Here is a 20,808-nt window from a genome sequence, read left to right on the forward strand (position 1 = left end):
GTGTGGAGATCTTCAGGATCTCCACAGGTATTGTACAATAGCGGTACCTACTATTTTTAAGTATCGATTTTGTGAAGGTATTTTACAGACTTTGTTCCTAATTATAATCGTCCTGCAGGGTCCATATTTCCATGACCAATACTAGGGTGAAGCAAGGGATACCCCAGGAGCAAAATTTAAGGGGGCATCAAAAAATGCAGTTCTCGACAAAAGCCATTTTTTAACATGACATTTTTTAAAATCAAAATTAATGGGAAAACTCTAAAAGAACCAAACATAATTTTAAATAAAAATGGGCCATGTGTTTTATGACCCTATATTATGGTGCGATATGAATGGCCACTTTCCAATCAGCGCACCCCCTACCAGCCAGTTTATTAGGATAACGATGTGTGAGCAGATTGGGCAATACTGAGCTTTATGTAGAGGCATTTTTTCCCCACTAGGAGCTTCTATTCATTGTTTCCACTTGATTCAAAACAGGGGAGGGTTTTTGATGACTGTACATAGGAATATACATTCTTCCTTTTCTTTTGAGCCCCAACATGGTTTGTGAGGATACTGCCTGTTATTTTTCTAAATTTAGAGAGGTGAGCTAACTTGCCCAAGGTCATGTAAACTAGTGAGTGATCAGGTTGGGGTTCCATCCCGGCTCAGTTTGCCTTCCTAAGCATGCGGCATCACACACACTATAGTTAGCTGGGTAGGGATAATTCCTTTATATTATGTTGAGGATTCTGGCTCCATGGTGGATAAAACCACGTAAGCAGGATGTCTCAAATATGCAGGGCTTCCAAGTGGGTCTGTGGCTACATACCCACTTGTATGTGGGTAGGGGTGGTAAGGTAGGTAGATGCTAAGGGGCGCATCGGAAGCAGTTAGTTAAGACCCAGGTCACTGGAGCTTCATTCTCTTCGAACACAATGCTTTTACCTCAATGCATCATAAACATGAAATTATGGTTTTCCTTCTATGTATGCTGTGGTGTGAGAAAGGTTAGAAAAGACCAGTTGTTGTCAGACCCAAGCTCGTTCCCATTTGGGAGTTCTAAATCTCTGACACTCCCTCTGAGCTGCTCTCCCACCCTATCCCAGGAAAGGTTAGAATACTGAAGCTCAAGCTCCATTTGGAGTTGGTGAGTTTCATAATTATGATGTAACTTTAAGAACTTCCTCGTTCCTCTTTCCATCCTCTCTTGCATTATCTATGCCCAAGTCTGTCTCTTCTGTAAAAAAGGATACTGCTTAAGGGGTTGGACCCTGTGTCATTTCTTGAGCATCTTCACTCTGCTGTCTGGTGCAGTTAGTGCCTGCACAAATCAGCGCATGATCAATGCGGATCAGCGTGAGAATTAGGGCGAGAAAATGTTCCATCATGTCCTCCTAAGGGCTTATATGAGAATGCCCAAACACATACACATCTATTGGGAATTATGAAAAGAAGCTCCAATGACCCAGTCAACTATTCTTCCTTATCATCTTTGCATTAGCGACTTCAAAACTAGTAATTTTTGTACTAGGTATGTACGACCTAGATAATATGAAAAATAACGGAGCAACTGTAAATCCAAAAATAAAGTGGCTAAGTCTGTGGCTTAGATGACTCAGATGACAATTAGCTTCCATTTAGGCACCTGATTGAGATGATGCACCCAAGAGGATTCACTATATGAGGTTCCAGTGTAACATAACATTTATTGGCATTAATTAAAAACATCGCTAGAAGTTCATTTATAAAATCGTAGCATGCTCTCGAACTCCATTTCCATGAGGTTGTGTGTCTGGTAAAGGTAAACTAGCTTGAGGGTTAATTTAGTTAAAGAAGAGGAGGGTGTATTATTAGCTCTGCTCTGCAGGGCTTTCTGGTTTCCTTTTGTTTTTAAAATCAAGACTTGCTCTCCTTGTATACCTCAGGGGGAGATGGGTTGCTTAGTAACCTGCACTGACTGGGGCTGTTGCTCTCAGAGCTGTACCCAGGAGGAACCGGCATGTGAATGAGATGGCTGTCAGCAACAAGACGCTCAGATTTCCCTATGCAGAGGGCTCTAAGGGAACATACCAGAACTTCAGAGCCCCTGGTATTCTGGCTCACTTGAAACTGTGCTCTAGCCTATTACATATTTTTTTTTTTTTCCACACATATAATCATTTGTTTGCAGTCCGGAAATATAAAACCACTCAAGAAATGGAGGACAAACTATTGGTAAGAAACTTCTAATCCACATTCAATATCTCATAATGTGTGTGGTAAGCAACTGAGTGATTTATCTTCTCCTATGTCTGCTTTGTAAATCATATGTACTTCCCTCTGGATGGAATTCATCTGTTGTTCTGCTCACAATGTGTTATGAGCATTTGAAACTGAATGCAAATAGAGAGCAAACGGGTTTTTTCATTGTTTCTCTTTTCCTTGTACTTGTCTTCCAATTTTTGTCCAGATATCAAGTTTAAAATATCAAACATTTATACTTCAGGAGAAAAATAAAAGGTTGAAAGCAACAGAGTCAAATACTATTGCTGGTTTGCTGTAAATGAGGCAAAATATGTCGTGCAAATTGTCTTATCTGGTAGTCACAACAATACATTGAAGAGTTGTGTGCACATGTTTTTGTGTGTGTGCTGGGAGTGAGGTCCTATTATTACCTCAATTTTATAGATTAGTACCTGCGGCTTAGAGATATAAAGTAACCTTCAAGGTCACACAGCTAGTGATTTGCAGGGCTAGGACTGAAGCTGCGCGGTCTTGATCACCATGCTACACTATATTGCTCAAATGACTTGAAATTACTTAGTTCAGTGAAAGGTAAATTGCCTGTATTGTTAATGCATGTCATATAATGCTCAGATATTTAAATTGAAATAATTTAACTGATCTCTTGGAAAGATGCGCAGAGTAAAAGGGCATCTGCCTAGTGTTCATCTCCAAGATAATGAGATTCAGCAAGAAGGTTAAAAGCATCACCACTTTGCTATAGCACAACATTATTTTATGGCAGAATTCTGGGGCCATCAGAATTTTCCCCGGATCATTATAAAGCTCTGTCTGCCCAGACAATTTGTGTTTATTGGGCCCTGTGAGGTGAAAAGAAAAAGGGGGGAAAAGGTTGCAGGGCTGGTGTGAGGGAGGACCCTGGGGAAAGGAACCAATCAGGGCTTCTTTCCTTGAGGGTGGAAATAAGCCCCGCTCCCCTTTTGTTCCTGCTCCAAGTTATGTCTTTTCTTCTTTCTCCTTGTTTCTATTAAACTCCCTCAGGGCAGAATGATAGCTACAACAGCCAATTAGGGGGACACTGCAGGAAGAAGGGGCTCCAGTGACAGCTCCTTCACTGTGCACAGAGAAACAGTCACTTCCCTAGAAGTGCTCATAATTGCCCTGCTCCTTTCCGTCCTCCTCATCCCTGCCCTCTCAATCAAGCTCCCAGGCCTAACTGAGGCTCCCCAGTTATGGGGACCAGCACAGCACAAGGAAGTTCCCATGCAGGTGGCTCGAATAAATGTGCAGGTCAAACAGGATCTTCTTCTGAGATTAGCTAGCTCTTGTCCCCCAGCCCTGGCTGTACCGGAGTGTTTCTCAAGGTGTAAGCTTGGACCCCCTGCAGCAGGCTCAGCCCGGGGCTTGTTAAAAAGGCAGATCCCTGGGGCACCTGGGTGGCTCAGTGGGTTTGAGCCTCTGCCTTTGGCTCAGGTCATGATCCCAGGGTCTTGGGATCGAGCTCCTCATCGGGCTCTCTGCTCGGCGGGGAGCCTGCTTCCCCCTCTCTCTCTGCCTGTCTCGCTGCCTACTTGTGATCTCTCTCTGTCTGTCAAATAAATAAGTAAAATCTTAAAAAAAAAAAAAAAAAAGGCAGATCCCTGGGAACCTCCCAGACTTACTGAATCAGAAGCTCTTAGAGTGATGATGGGAAATCAGCATTTTTAACAAGCTCCCCTGGTAATTTTGAATATATTATAGCTTGAAAGCCACTGCTTTGCCATTTGCAAAGTGCTTTTACATAGATTACTGGGCGCAGATCCCAAATTCTTGAGAGGTTTCTTCTCTTACCCCCTTCTCCGAGCTGTTGCTATTTTCCTCTTTAATCAGTCCAATACCTCAGACTCAGTAGGCCCTCTGCTAAGAAGACCCCATGAACCAGAGTCATTTCTTTGTCAAAGGTGGTAAGGGAAGGAAAATCAAACACGCTTACAAACAGCATTTCAAGCAGGAAGTCAGTGGAGGGCTGAGCGTGGAGAGACTTAGTGGTACCCCAGTTCTGTGCATAATGTTCGGAGCAAGACTGGGTTCGAACCCGGCTCTGATACTTTGCCTCAGTTTCCTTATCTGTAAATTAGGGGTAATAAAGTACTTACCTCACCGGGCTGTGGTGAGGATTTAATGAATTAAGACAGGTAAAGTGCTTAGAACAGCCTCTGATCAGTAATAGCAACTAGTTTAGGAAGGTGGCAGAGAATGGCATGTTGAAAAGCTACAATTGCATCAATCCACATGAGTTTCCAAGATATATTTTGTAAAACGTAAGTACTACTGCCATCCTTTGTTTTGTTCAATTGGAATGCGAGAATAAATATTAATGGAACTGAACGTTAAGCAACAAAACGGTGAATCTTATTGGGATTATTCAACTTCAGCTCTAGCAACGTTTGGGGCCTGATAATTCTTGCTTGGGGATTATTGAGAACTCTCCTGCACATTGTAGATTTTTCACCAGCATCCATGGCTTCTACCAGTAATAATCCCCTCAACTGCAACAACCAGAAGTATCTCCATACATTGCCAAATATCCCCCAGGGTGGAGTAGAAGGGGGAAGTGGAGTGTAATTACTCCTGGGTGAGAAGGTCCTTATAACCATCAGTGTACACAGTGTCCATGAGAAATACCCTCTCATTTTCTAACATTTGCTTGAGGTAGGGAGTACAGATAGTCCATCACTGCTCCCAGTTTACTCATCAGATGATACTGAGATGACGTGGTTTGCCCAAGGTCACCCAGCTAATTCTCAGGATGGTTATGCTCCACATTGAGTCATCATTTGATCAGTATGCTTCTCATCTATGTTCATGAAATATGAAAATGTTGTAGTAAGTTAAAGTCTTGTAATGCCTGATGATCTTTTATGATTTATGTCGACAAGAAGTGAGTGTGTAAGTATTGTAAAGTCTTGCCCTCAACAGGGCAGCTTTCAATCATCTTCTACTTAGAAAGTGTTCAATGATAATGAAAGAATGTTTAGAAGTTCCCGTATCTCAGAAACACGGTTCCTTATGCTTCCAGTGGACACTCACAAAACATCCACCATGCGCTGGTTATTGTGCTACTCATTGGGGAGTAGGAGACAATTAGGAATTTCCAAAGCTCACACGCTAGTCGAGGATCAGTCACACACCAGCGCACATAGTGATAATGCAGGTGGGTGGGGCAGTTGTGGATTGAGGGTTGAGAGAGGATAAATGCAATGACAGGAAATATATAAGGCACAATGGGGAAATTAATCAACTCCTTACACAGGAGAGGGAAGGCTTTTCGGATAAGACCTCCCACAGGACATGATGTTTAGGCTTAGTTGTGTAGGGTAAGTGGAAGTTCATATTAAGCACTTCCTATATGCCAGGCACAGTATTGGGTATTTTACACATGTTAATTTATTTAATCCTCACAATACCCATGTGAGACAGATACTATCATTCTGCTTTAGAGAACAGAAAACTGAGGCACAGAGGGGTGAGGTAATTTGCCTGAGGTCATACCCCTAACAAAGTATCAGAGCCAAAATGTAGACTGGGCAGTTTTACTCCAGAATCTGTGTAATTTCCAATCTTTGTGGAGATAAATAAGGCCATAAAGCATGCAGGTGTGCAACAGGTCTGAACTAGGGAAACTGCAAGAGCAAGTATTTGATAGAATATTCTATGTGAGAGGAGAAGTGGTAGGTATAAAGCTAGACAGGCCAGGAGGGACCAGATCATAGGGGGAAAGTGAGGGCCCCCTGGGTGGCTAGGTTTTAGTCTGTGGGTGATGGGGAGCCCCCAAAAGGAGAGACCTGATCAGATTACATTCAAAGACACTAAGTCTGGCCTAGACCAAAATGGCAATGATGGATACTCTAGTTTCACATGAAATTAAAACCTCCAATATTTACTGCCAATTCACCCTCCCCCCCCACCCCCCACAAAAGATACTAAGAAAAAGATCAGTTCTTAAATAGAAAAGATACAGCTGCTCTGGCCTACATGCAGAATCCTTCAAAAATATCTTCTGGATGATATACATGTGTATTTACTCTAGTCTCAGATTTAATTGGATTTAAATAAGAATCTGAGCACAACCACCCAGAAGATCTGACATAAAGAGGAAAGCCTCAGGAGGTCAGAGAAGACACATCCTGTCTGTTCCTATTGAAAGCAGATTGAGGCCTTCCCCACCTGCACCTTCTCCCCTCTCCAGCAAAAAGCTGCTCCTTAGGCTACTAAGCAACTAATATGAACAAATATCATTCCACCACCCTTACCTCTGCCCCCACCCCCAAAAATGTCAACCAAATGCTATAGTTTGGATTTATTTCTTTTGTTATCTATATCAAGCATGATAAAAGTGCTTTGTTCTACTTTGGGCTCTCACAATGAGCTGCTTCATTGCAACATAACCGTAGAACTAAAATACCTTTGGGACACTTGCCATCCTTCTGCAGGTTTGGGTTGGCACGCACACTTGTAGAGCTTGATTCTTTTCCTCCTAATTACAGTTGCCTGCCTGCTCCTTGAGGGCATTCTTAGTAGGTGAAGAGTGACCCAACCACTGTGACCTCATGAGCTGACTATAAAGGCTTCACATGTTCGTGGTTATCTATGTCTCTTTTAATCCTGGAAGTAAATTATGTTTTTTGAAAAGATACCATAGAATTCTTAATTAAATTGTTAGCTCTAATTCTAATATATAAAAAAGAGCCCAATCATTGTCAAAAGAATAAAAATGAACTGTATGCGGCAACAGTAAAATTGAGGAAATCTCCCCAGAATGAAGTATTAAGGAAAACAGAAATGACCTCTGAGAGCTAAGCTACTGAACACACGGTTGCTGAGGCAGGAGATGTATAAAATCACCTCCAGAGGGGCACCTGCCTGGTTCAGTGGGTTAAAGCCTCTGCCTTCAGCTTGGGTCATGGTCCTGGGATTGAGCCCCACATTGGGCCCTCTCTGCTCGGCAGGGGGCCTTTTTCCTTGTCTCTCTCTGCCTGCCTCTCTGCCTACTTGTGATCTCTGTCTGTCAAATAAATAAATAAAATCTTTAAAAAAAAAAATCACCTCCAGAAACACAGTGTTCCATGGGTAAGCAAGATGTGATTTATCCAATTGAGGGTATTCATAATCTAAAGAAATAGTAGGTGTATTAGTCTGTCGACAGCACACCGTGAACACGGCAGTCACCTGGGCCAATATTGGCTGTGCCCATTAGGAACTGTCTACCAGGGGGTGTGGCTGTCAGTCTCACTAATATTTACTTGTAGAGAAGGATGTACCCACTTTCACAACCTGACGCCTTTAAGCATTGGAATCATACATTCAAATGACATATATGAAAGTATGTATATAACATATGTAGTTTAAATCATACCATTAACTCCTTTGCTTTTGATTTCATAACTACCCAGCAACCTTCTCATCATAATTTGACTCCCTCATGTAATTTGCCCAGGAAGGAAACACAAGTACTTGGAGGCCTTGGTCATTACTGCTTCTTATTGAAAATTAGTAATTGCTGTCTTGTGTTAGAGACTTGAGCCTCCTGGGGCTTCATCTGCATGAATTAGTCTCCACTGATTGTCGGGGTCCAACAAGACGGGGTGTCTGCATAGGCCAGGCTGATGGCAAGAAAGTACTCCACTCACATTGTCGCCCTTTGTGCCACCAGCCATCATCCATGGCAATACCCTGACTGCCATACACGGCTGTCTTGTGAATTTTAGTAGATTGTTGCCCTCCAGGCTTCAGTCCCTTTCCCCTGGTCTGTCCATCTAATGAGTCAGCAAATCCTAGGAACTTCTGCTATTGCCACTCCTACTTTGTTTCCAGGATTTATGTCTTCACTTCTCTTTCCAGGCGAGCAGTTCCCAAAACCAGTGCAGAATCTGCTGCATCAGAATAACCAGTCTGTGATGAGTAAGCACATGAAGTCAGGGCCCTACTCGAGATCTCCTTATCAGAATGTGCTGGGATGGTGCCCAGGAATTTGCTTTAAGCTCCCTAGGTAATTCTGATAAGCTGCCACATTTCTGAATCACTATCTAGATGAGCGGTTCTCAAACTTTGCTACAAATAGAATTACTCTTAGAAAATATCAGTGATTAGGCTTTTCCCTAGACCTTTTTTCCAGAGGTTTAGTGTGAGCACTGGCATTTAAAAACTCTCTCCAAAGTGAGTCTAATGTGAATGTGAATTGTGAAGGCTGAGACCCCCTAGCTCAGACCTGTGATTCTCGAAGTATGGTACCAAGACCAGCAATAGCAGCAGCACCCAGGAACTTGTTAGAAATCTAGATTTTCCAATTCTCCCCTAGACAACCATTAAATCAGAAACTCTAGGGATGAGTCATAAGTCTATGAGCACAAGCAAGGGCAGGGGTAGAGGCAGAGGCAGAAGCAGACCCTCTGCTGAGCCAAAGGCAGACGCCTAACCCACTGAGCCACCCAGGAACCCCATACGTCAGTGATTCTAAGGTGTCATGGCTTGGCCTATTTCCCAAAGCCTCCAAATTCATCAGTCTCTCTGCTCCACAACCCGCCTCCACAATAAGAATATTCCTACCTTGTCACCCTTGCTGCATACCACCCACTGATATCCTGAGCTTGGCACTCATGGCTTTCTCCAGACCACCCCTTCCAGTCCAGTCTCCCACCAGTAGATTAGGAGAAACCAGATGGTTCACTGATCCCCAGACAGTGAGTTTCTTCATTTTGCTAATGCTTCTCCATTTGTAAAAGTCCAGGAGGACAGGAACCATTATCCCTAAAGCAGCACTGTTCACACACTTGCAAATCAGCATCTTGAACAAAGAGAGAGGGAAAACTTTTCTTAAAGGAAGACCCTTCACTTTACGACTGGGTATCCTGACCGTAACATATACTTTGTAGAGAATTCACGCTGATTTTTCTTTACTCATTTCTACAGTCCTCTGGATCACTCTCAGATCCTTTTGAATCCTTGTTCTTAGAACAATTGTAAGATTAGCTGTCAAACAGAGACAGGACTAACTTCACAGTAAGGTCAATGTTAAAAAGAATCTTTATACCCCTAAGAGTAAGACAGAAAACAAAAGAGGAGAAAGAGAAGTGGCACCAAGTAGAAAATCAGTAAGCAACATCCACTGAAGGCTCTTCTGTCCCTCACAGCATCTTTGGTGCTGCCGTTATGTATAATTTTACTAACAGAATAAAGTACTGAATATGAAACAAAATTTTTTAGGGCTACATACTAGAAGAGAAAGAAATCAGACCGGGGAGATCAATCCGGCTTTGTTCTCAGTTGTAAGTGCATTTGCAGGAAAAATCAGGAAGGGTATTTAAAATCTTTGGTATCTCAAAATACCTGGATAGTACAGTGGCTGTAGGTTGGGCATGCTTAGAGAAAACTGTCCTGTCCCAAAGGAATCTCATATGTAGATACTGATTTTTCCACACCCTCCAGCCAGCCATTAGAAATTAGAATAAAACTAGCAAGAAAGAAATTAAAGAAACAGTTCTCCAGATGTAGTAAACCATACCCTTGTCTAATCAACACCAATTCTCCCTCTTTCTAAGAAAACCCTAAATTTTGTTTAAGTATGTACATTGACTCCCCACTCCAGAGCAAATCCTGTTTGGTTAGCTCACACTTTTCAACAGAAATACAGACAGGCATACATATACTTTCAAATTTTTCTGGCAGAAATTTTTAAAAAAAATTTTTAAAAAGTAAAAAGAAATTAAATATATATTTTCATTATGTATTTTATTTATCCAACATATCTAAAATGTTACAGTCGCCATATAATCAACACAGAAATGATTAACAAGATATGTATATTATTCATATTAAGTCTTTAAAATCCAGTATATTTTTTTCACTTATAGCACATATCATCTAGGACTAGCCTCATTTCAAGCACTCAGCAGCCATGTGTGGCTAGTGGCCACCATACTGATCACTGAAGCTAACCACTTTGACTTGACAATTATAACTGGTCTGGGGCAGGAGATGGCCCATCCAGGCTGACAGCAAAGACCTTGCCTGTGGGCAACCTTTCTCTCTTTCCCTCTCCTGCTGGACAAGAATAAGAAAAAATAAAGGCTGCTTAAAAGTGTCAACCTTCTTGGTACTACAAGAGGAAACAGTTTTGAATGAAGCCGACATTGAATTTAGGAGAGAAGAGAGAAAGAAAGAACGAACCTAAGGCTTTGGTGACATTATTGGGCTGCTGACCACACTTAAAATTTTCCCTGGCTCTGGACTTCCCTTTAATGAGGCAGTATTTGCCCTACTCGTTTAAGCTGGCTGGGTATTACTTGCAGCCAAAAGAGTCTTAACTTGAAGCTAATAAGTGGTTATGCTCTGACCTATTAGTATTCCCCTCAATGTTACAGGATACAAGAGGAGGAACTAACCCGCAAGGAATTGAAGGAAAAACATCCCATACGGAAAGCACTTGAATTCGCTGCATTAAATATAATGTTTAAAATGTACAACATAACAGCCATATGTATAAGTAAGAGTCATCTGCAAAGAACGCATGTTCACTTTCTGTTCCAGAGTCAGGCGTCTGAATTCTGAGAGTGAACAAAGCCTGCGGGGGTGGGGAGAAACCCTACAACAGATTTACAAGAATAGTTATCTTCATAAAATCTATATGAACTACAAGGTATGGAGATGAAGGGAAAACTGTTCAATGAAACTAAAGCTAGCAGTTCTCAGATTACCTTTAGAAGTATGGTTCTATTTTAAGTTTCCCACATAGTGCTAATTAGAACATACTTTTCAATTAGAATTTGATTGCACTTCAGGAAGTGAATTATTAAATGACCTAGCACATTTTGATGTTTTCAATTGCCAAAACTGCCGGCTTTGGAGGACAATGATTCTTTAATGATAATTTATTCTCCTCTCGTCCCCATTATTACTAGATAGCTGGGGGCCCTAGATACTTAGACAAGGCTCCAGGGACCCCGTCTGGGGCATTTTCAGAGGACGATACCAATTAGGTAGTTTGGTTTCACAAAAAAGCAAAGATTGCCCTGAGGGGAAAACTCTGCCTCAGAGGGAACGAACACCCTTGAACTTTAACTGTCTTTACTGCTAATCATTAGAAGTCAGCAAAGAGGGGCGCCTGGGTGGCTCAGTGGTTTAAGCTGCTGCCTTCAGCTCAGGTCATGATCTCAGGGTCCTGGGATCGAGTCCCGCATCGGGCTCTCTGCTTGGCAGGGAGCCTGCTTCCTCCTCTCTCTCTCTCTCTGCCTGCCTCTCTCCCTACTTGTGATCTCTATCTGTCAAATAAATAAATAAAATCTTTAAAAAAAAAAAAAAAAAAAAAAGAAGTCAGCAAAGAATGCGGCCTCTCTCCCACCATTTCATTATCAACACTCTCCCGTCTCAAAAAGCATACTCTCTCTTACTATGAAGGTGGCAATAAAGACGGCCTCCCAAAATTGCCCTAGGTCCCCTTAGGTTGACTACTCCCACAGATAAACATCTCAAGATTTTGTATAAGGCCTACAATGTGTGTTTTCAGGACGGCAGAATTATGGGGCCCTGTGAAAGTAAAAAACAACAGCCTCAACTTTACTGAATAATATATGGTTGCATATTTGACGTACATATAAAGAACAAAGGCCAATCATCACCATCCCAATCGTAACTTTTTATATAACTTTATTTATATGGTTCCTTTAGTCAACAAAATTTTTAGGATCTATTATGTGCCAGACACTCTATGATGCCTCTAGGATCTTATTCTGAGTAAGCAGCAGAATTCTACCCATTCAGACGCTCACATTCTGGAGGGGCAAGATGGATGGGGCAGGTGTGGGAGGTTCATTAATTCCCAGAAAGTGCTACCTTGGTGTACCTGGGGAGGCCATAGAAAGTTCGTCTACTGCCTTCAAGATTACTATATTTTTCTCAACATCCAATGTCTGTACATTGAACATTTGTTTTGAATCTCACAACGCTTACCTACCTTTCTGGCTACACGGTAAATTCAGTGACTTCGTATTGACTGGTAGAAGATAGGACACTTCTCCTTTGTTTGGAAGAAAATATCCATTTTGGGGTTTGCACAAGTCAATACTGAGACATAAAGGCCTTCATAGTAGAATATCCTAATCATGTGCAAACTCAACTTCCAGAACCAGATCTCCTGGGCTTGAAACCCTAGCTCTACTGAGTACAGATGTGTAATACTGCAAGTTCCTCACCTCTCTGTTCCTCAGTCCCTTCATGAGTAAAATGAAAATGTCATAGGATATATATGTATGTGCATATGAATGTATGTATATAAGTTTACGGAGTTATAGGGATTAAATAAATTAACAATTTTTAATATTACCTGGAATAAATATAGTGTTAGTCGCACTATGTCCCAATATGAATGGAATTGCATATCACTTGGTGATTAGGTTTGAAAATCAGTAGGTAAAGTTCCATTTACATATAATAAAAATTGTCTCAAAAAAATCCTTGGGGGGGCACCTGGGTGGCTCAGTGGGTTAAAGCCTCTGCCTTCGGCTCGGGTCATGGTCCCATGGTCCTGGGATCGAGCCCCACATCGGGCTCTCTGCTCCGCGGGGACCCTGCTTCCTCCTCTCTCTTTGCCTGCCTCTCTGCCTAGTTGTGATTTCTCTCTGTCAAATTAAAAAAAAAAAAAATCCTTGGGAAGTTACCTTTTTGGAGACCACCGCCCATCTCTCAATATGTCTAGCACTGTCAATTTTTCTTCCAGTATTGGAACAGATTGTTGTTTCTCTGATTGAACATCAAGTAGTGTAGCAGGTTTGCATGTAGGGATTGTGTCATATCAAAAGTCCATGTTGTTAAACATTAGCCTCATGCTTAGAGGCACTTGGGAACCAATCTAGGGAAAAACAGACTCCTTTTCCATCCCAGGGTTGTTGAGTGAAAAGGCAGGCAAGAATTGTAACCCAATTTAACTTATGTGTTTCCTCCTCTTTCATCAACTTCTCCTTGTCTCTCTTTGCCAAGAGAGGATAACTGAATTCACAAAAAATAAATGTGAAGCAATTGCTCTTCACAAACATCTTGAGGTGCTTGTTAATTACTGTTTGGGAAAAGTATGGCAAGTTGTGTCACATAAGACACAATGATGTTTCTCTTCCTTTTTTTTTAAATTATATTTATTTATTTGGCACAGAAAGAGAGATCACAAGTAGGCAGAGAGGCAAGCAGGGGGTTGGGGGAGGAAGCAGGCTCCCCACTGAGCAGAGAGTCCGATGCGGGGCTCCAACCCAGAACCCTGAGACCATGACCTGAGCCGAAGGCAGAGGCTTAACCCACTGAGCCACCCTGGCACCCAGATGTTTCTCTTCTGAGAATAAGTATTCTGTTATTGTTTGCCATGGCTATTATTTCAAGTGATAGTAATATTAAAGCATTTTTGTACTTTCTTGAGTGTTCCCAGAACTGGACTACTCTTACTGCCTTCAAAGCTAACATCCTAATCTGAACCTATCACCTTCTTTTGCCTGGATTATGAGGACAGTCTCCCAAATGGTCTCACAGGATTCACCCTCGCCATCAAGAGGAAACAGTCATCAGAGCTGTCTTACAGGTCCTACTACTTCAAAACCCTGCAACGAAGCCCCGTTTCGTTTACAGAAAAAGCTAAATTATTGTTGTTGCTGTTGAGGTTTGTGTTGTGGCCCAGAATATGGTTTATCTTGGTGAGTATCTGTGGGCATGTGAAAACATTGTTTGCTCTGCTCCTCCTGTATCCTGTTGGTTGATGTGTTGTTCAGATTTTCTATATCCTTACAGTTCTTTCAGTTTCTGAGAAGAGGGTGTTGAGGTCCCAACTATAAATGTGAATTTGCTTATTTGTCTTTTCACTTCGGCTTTCGCTTCACGTTGTTTGGTCCATACACATTTAGGATGATTATGTCTTCCCGGCGGATTGATTCCTTTCGAATGAAAGCCATTTCTATATCAGATAATTATTGTTCTTTCATTACTGCCGCCTTATTATTTGTGTTCTGTTTGCTGTTGTGTTTTTCGGTTAAGTAATTTCCATTTGGCTGGTTTTATGACTTCCATCACTTTGCTGAGATTTTCTTTTTTTTAATTTATTTTAAGACAATTTGTAATTGTTGAATCATTTTTATTTTAGTTGCTTTAAAATCCTTGTCATGTAATTCCAACATCTGATTCATTTTGGTATTGGTGTCAGTTAACCATCTTTTCTCATTCACGTTGTGATTTTCATGGTTCTTGGTAATTCTGGAACATGTCCTGAATATTTTGGCTATTATGTTAGGAGACTCTGTGTTCTATTTACATTTTTTTTTTTTTTCTATTTTTGCAGGCAGTCACCCTGTTTAGGTTTAGTATCCAGTCCCCATCTATTTTCATGGGCTATGGTTTCAATGGCAATCACAGTGCTATTTCGGTCTATTTGGTTTACCTTCGGTCACTGGGGCTCTCACTGGCCCCTGCAAGCGCTGCTTAAGAGGTAGAGGAAGCTTACCTAGGCCAGTCTGCCTGGTGCCTCTGGGCAGGGAAGAAGTCTTTGGCAGGTAGGGACAAAGAGGGCTTCCTGGGCCAGGTGCTTGCTGTGGTGGGATCTCTCTTACTGGTGTCTCTGGCTGGGGGAGGAGATTCTCAAGTCCTACAGGGAAGGAGCAAACTCCCTTGGCCAGAGGAAATTTTTGTGACACTATTCCTCTTGTTGATGCCCCCAGGCAAGTGCTATCTCCTAAAGTGCTAAAGGGAACTTCAGAAGCAAAGATAATTCTTAAATTGGGGTTACTTGTGACAGGGTCTCTCTAATTGGTGCCCCAGGCAAGAAATGTCTGTGGGAGAGGGAGAGGAGTCTCAGGTCTGGCAGGGAAGGAGTGCCTTGGCTATTTACATTGTGAGACTTCTGATGCATCCCTCTCGCTCATTACACCAGTCACACTTGACTTGTTGGTGAGAATTCTGTTTGCTCCAGAAGAGAGATGAGCCTACCTGGATGCTTTCTGATGCTAGACTGGGAGTCAGAAAATGCTGGACCTGAGCCACCTTCTTTTGGGTGGAGAGCTGTAAGATGCCTATCCTTATCCTTGCTCCTTCAATCCCCTAATCCCAAACCACTTTGCCTTCCTCTTCCCACCTTTTGGACTTCTTCGATTTCATTTTTTGCATTATTTCCAAGTTCCATGTTTGTCAGGAGGAGGAGAGGAGTTGTCAGGGAGGAGCGAGGAGAGACCAGTCTCTGACATTTTGTCTGAACTGGAAATCCATGTCTTTTTGGTGGCCTCTGGGTGTGTGTGACACATCCTCCATGATTTCTCTACTCTCACCCTGCTACGCTATCTCTTGCTCACTCTTGTCCAACCCCATTGTCTTCTTTTCTGTTTCTGAGCATGTCAGACATGTTCCCATATTAGGACCTTCCCATTAACTGTTCCTTCTTCTTAGAACTCTCTCTCTCCCAGAGATTTGCTTGGTCAACTCTCCAGTTTCCCTCATTTCTTTGCTCAGATGTCATCTTCTCAAAGGGCTCTGCTTTGTCCAACTGTCCACCACTCAATTCTTCAGTATCTTAGAGATAAAAGACAAAGCTCAATGGCTTTGCTTGCTATGGTAAGAGAGAGCTGTGCAGCTCACATACTCTTTCCAAACAGAGCAGAGGGCAGACAGTCACATTAATCTTATATAAAGTTTTGGGGAACATGAAGTTCGGGGATTGGCAGGATTTCAGAGCCATAATTTTTATCAGGAGAAGCAAGGTTACTCCGTGCTGATTGGTGGGTAGGCACTGAGAGGTACATGGGGTTTTTTTGTTTGTTTTTTTTTTTTTTAAACTGAGTTCCTTCCTGATTGGCTGACTTTTAAAAAAGCAAGGGACTGACACTGTGGTTGGCTTGTAAAAAAGTGTTTTCACAGAGGTGAGTTGTCCTGATTCACTGAACATTGTCTCGTTACCAGAGCTACAGAATCACCATCTTTTCCTGGCAGCGTGTACATTTTTTTCCTCACCACACTCTCCATTACTCTTATCCTGCGCCATTTTCCTCCCTATTGTACTTATCACCTTCTAATATAATAGATGTTTACTTATTATGCTTAGTGTTTGTCTGTCTTCCCTTGCTAGAATGGAAGCTCCACCAGCTAGACATTATTAGCTTTTTGTGTCCTGATAAATCTCACTTTTCTAGAACACTGCCTGGCACATAGTGAGCACACAATAAAGATTCGTTGAATTATTGAATGTTTGGATAGTACCCACCCCAAGCAAGCCTAGAAAAGGCCAGTTAGGGTTATTTCTGTACCTTTTCCCCTCTCCCTTGGCAATCCCGTCCTACTTGTAAAATGTCTTTCACTGTGATGCACCACTGATATGATTTGAATATATCTTAGTTAACAGTTTTTATTCTCAGGGGTATATGCTTTTTTACTTTGATTCTCACTTGAAGATACATCCAGAATTTGGGGGGCTCTCTTCAAGAATAAAGAATACAAAATTAGAAATATAAAAAGGTGCTTGAAAAGAGCCCATGCAAAAGGAACTCTGACTTGTTAGCTACAATAATTCCAGCTCTCATGGTGGGATACAAGACACCACTCCTTTTTCTTATCACTGTGGAGGAATTTCAGACAGTAGTAAACAAAAGAAACACTGATATTTTCCCAGGGTAAGCTATGACGTCAATAATAGACCAGGTTAAATTAAAGGTAAATCAAAAGCAAAAAAATCAACAACAACAAAAAAGGTAATATGATTCTGTCAACATAATACAAATTGAAGTGATTAACCTAAACCATTTAGTTTGACAGGTTCACTTTGGCTGCCACCAAAACTAGTACTTGATTCTCTGCTGAGACAAGGGTTTTCTTCAGCTTCTGACATGCAACCCAAACCCTCCAAACTTTTTGTTAAAATCAAAAGAAAGCTGGAACAGAATTACACTATTTGAGGCAAATAGCAATCTGAGGGAAAAGAAAGGCTGAAGATATTAATGTAGTATCCACAACCTCAACTGAGTTTCCATTTATCTCTTTCCAGCACCCCATTGTCTATCCATAGTCATGCGGTACTTTGCTTAATTACTTGTTAGAAGTAAGTCTTTCCCAACTACACTGTGAGCTTCATAAGAGCAAGGGCTCCCTCCAATCCCTTCCTGCTTTCTCCCCAGTACTGGCAACGTGTCTGGCACATAAAAGGGCTCAATAATTGTGTGGATTCATTTTATGAATGAACAAATTAATTGGAGAAAACTTGGCTCTCCTTTGAATCCTTCACTTGGCAGAGCATCTCCCTTTTCTTCTTCTCTGTATTTCCCTTATTTCTACATCAATAATTCCTTCCTCTCCTTATATTCCAAGGCTGGAAGACTTAAATCCCTTTCTGGGAAATTCCCGAGTAGCAGCTGCCTTAATCAGAACAAGTCTGACTACTGAGACATCTTGTTTGTATTTTGTCCTACCTCTCACCTTCATTCCTTTTGTATTATATTAATAACAGATGCAGAGCAAGAGAAATGAAAAATATTGAAACATACTCTCTTTATATAATTTGAGCACACATTTGATCAAATGTAAAATATTTGATATTTTCATGGAGAAATCGGTTACTTGTGGTCTCTGATGTTGGTGCTTTTACTTATTTGACACCTTTTTCATAGTTATGTTACCACTAATTTTAGAGGTCCCAGAGTGAGAAACATTTCTCTTCCCTGGGCTGAGTAATTCTGTCATCCAAAGGGCTGAGACCTGTATCACTTGCTTCTTCATTGTTTGGCTAGAGAGGAAGTTTTTATGAAATGTCCTTTCTATTTACAGAATGTATATTTAATACTAGAAAACCTGCTGGGAACTGTGCCAATAATTAAGCTATTATTTCTTTTAAAGAGCCTATTTTATTGCATGTGTCTTTTAAATGTAACTTCTTTAAAACTTGAGTTCAAAGGACCACCTCTCCTTTCACCAAATTGCAGGGGCTTTGGAATGCTGTGAATTCATGGCCCATTCTGTTCCCAGTATATCTGGCCCAGGACAAGTGTCCTCTTTAATATCCCCTGTCCTTTGCTGTCATCCCTCTTCTCATTATCTTTCTGATGCCCACCTTTGTATTCCCTGCCATGGATGTTCCCTGTGATCACTCAAGCACACGTCTCCCCTCTGGGAGGAAGCTGATGAGCATTAATCTTTCACAAATGTGATTACAGATGATAATAAACTCTTCTCAGTAAAGATGTGCAGCTTAGCAGGACAGTTTGACAATATTATCACTTTGCAGGTACAGCATTTTATTTTAGTTTTAAAGATTTATTCATTCACTTTAGAGAGAGAAAGAGAAATAGAGAGCATGAGCAGGAGGGGCAGGGAGAGGGAGAGTATCTGAAGCAGACTCTGTGCTAAGCATGGAGCCCGATGCAGGGCTCGATCTTAGGACCCTGAGATCACCACCTGAGCCGAAACCAAGAGTCACATGCTCAACTGACTGCACCACCCAGGCACCCCACAGATACAGCGTTTTAATGACCAACATGATTTCACCCAATACTCACAACAACCCTGAGAAGGAGAAGATGTGACTAGAAACAATGTCCTGCGTTTGCAGATGACACCACTAACTGGAGGCTAACTGATTTGCTGGTAGTGACCCATTAAGTAGAAGCCTGATCTGAAACTAGGCTGAGTTAAGATATTCTTCCATCTTCCCACCACCAGGTTGTCAGCATCTGACATGATCAGATGACAAAATTTACACACAGTGAACAGCCATCAGGAGGGACTAAGGGAGCACATCAATCTCTCAGTGCTACTAAACTCTTCCCTCATCCTTGGAATTCTCTTTTATTTCTTTGACTCCCTTCCCCTCCTCCCCTCCTTGACAGCATCTGGAAGTTTCCTAGACAGATCCCTTTTCCATTATGTGGCCTTGGAGCCCCTGTGGTTTTTGACCCTCATTTCAAGGCACTGGTGAAACATACATATTCCTCCCCTTCCAGAGCAGGCAACTGGGATTCTGAGCATTAAGTAAGTGTCCAGGTGAATCCTGGACACACTTGGAAGACTGAATAATGTGAGAAATATTTGTTAACTGATTAATTAATAGATTGATGTGTAGATATTCAGCTACTTAACTAATTCCTAATACGGACACTGAACTTCGGTATTGGGTTTTAGAGAAAGTTTAAGCAGAGCAAATCTGCACTGAAACACACCATCAGTTAAATATGAAAGAAACTCAAAGAAATGTGAATTTATTATACAGTTGGCTTCTAATAACTTTTTTTTTAAAATAAGAACCATGGGGAATGGAAGCATTAATATTCATAATACATATTTTTGGAATTTCTCATTTCTAATACTCTTAAGAAACATGTTCCACCTATCTTGAGAGCAAGGCAAGCAAAGGAAGATTGGGGGCCTCTCAGGATGGCAAAGGAGATCAAACAGAAAAAAAATCAAGTGAAAGGAAACACTGATTCTCAGCTTTTAATGAACTCTCATCATCAAAGTTTGAATCCCCTCTGGATGAATTGAGGGGTCCAAAAGGAAGATTTTTAAAAGGCTTTATTTTTTCTTTTTTAACAGCTCCTTAGACCTTGTGGTTAGCAAATAGGTCTTGCCAATTTTGATAAATTAGTTGCAAATGAATCAGAAACATGTAGACTATATGTATTAATATTTTAAATGGGGGAAAGGTACTTGGAAAATACATTTGTTCAATGCCAAAGTCTAAATGTTTCAAAAATAGTCTGTGGTGTTTTCAGAAAACAAACCATTTCCACTCTGTCAGCAGCCTAACTTCAATGTATTTATATAATGCTTATTTAGCCTTAAACCCAAATTAACAGAAAGGTTCATGTTGCAAAATAGCTAACATTTTTACAGACTCATGAGCGCTGACTTGGCTGGTCTCTCCTATTCTTAGTCAGTCACACACGCTAATGTTCAGTTCTTTTTTCCTCACATAGTATGAGATAGGAGGAGTCCAAATATGTGAGTCAGTACATATCCATTCCCACATCTCCCTACTGTTTGGTGGATCTTTAATAAATGCACATAATATACAGACCATTCTGCATATATTCCTCAGTGTATATTCTTTTCTAAAAAAAGATTTGTTTATTTACATAAGAGACAGCAAGAGAGCTGGGAGGAGGGGAAGAAGGAGAAGGAGAGAGAGTCTCAAGTGGGACTCGATCTCACAATCCTGAGATCATGATCTCAGCCAAAACCAAAAGTCAGAGGCTTAAGTGACTGCGCCACCCAGGAGCCTCTCTTCAATGTATGTTCTTGCAAGAACAACCAGGGACACACAAAGGTAATATAATGCTGAAGTATAATACATGGCAATTAAATCATAACTGTCATTGTACAGCAATGGTGACATTACAGAAAGAAGGATAGCATTTTATCTGGTGAATATGAGACTCTGTTTTTCCTTTCCTTTCCTTTTTTTTTTTTTCAGTAGGCTCCACACCCAGCATGGAGCCCAATGTGAGACTTGACCTCATGACTCCTAGCTGAGACTGAGAGTCAGATACTTAACCAACTGAACCACCAAGGTGTTCCTATAAATAACCAGTTTTTCCATTTTTAATTTGTTATATAATGTTC

General features: G+C 41.3%; 1 long non-coding RNA gene across 1 annotated transcript in view; it reads left to right on the top strand.

The window, feature by feature from the left end:
• The first annotated feature begins 2,005 nt into the window (after nt 1–2,005).
• LOC123938850 overlaps nt 2,006–20,808 on the top strand; it is a 70,145-nt gene continuing 51,342 nt past the window's right edge. The window contains exon 1 of the long non-coding RNA XR_006817784.1: nt 2,006–2,202. This is a non-coding gene — a long non-coding RNA (uncharacterized LOC123938850). The remainder of the gene's footprint in view (nt 2,203–20,808) is intronic.

The sequence above is a fragment of the Meles meles genome, chromosome 3 (assembly GCF_922984935.1).
Source record: "Meles meles chromosome 3, mMelMel3.1 paternal haplotype, whole genome shotgun sequence".
Lineage (NCBI taxonomy): Eukaryota > Metazoa > Chordata > Mammalia > Carnivora > Mustelidae > Meles > Meles meles.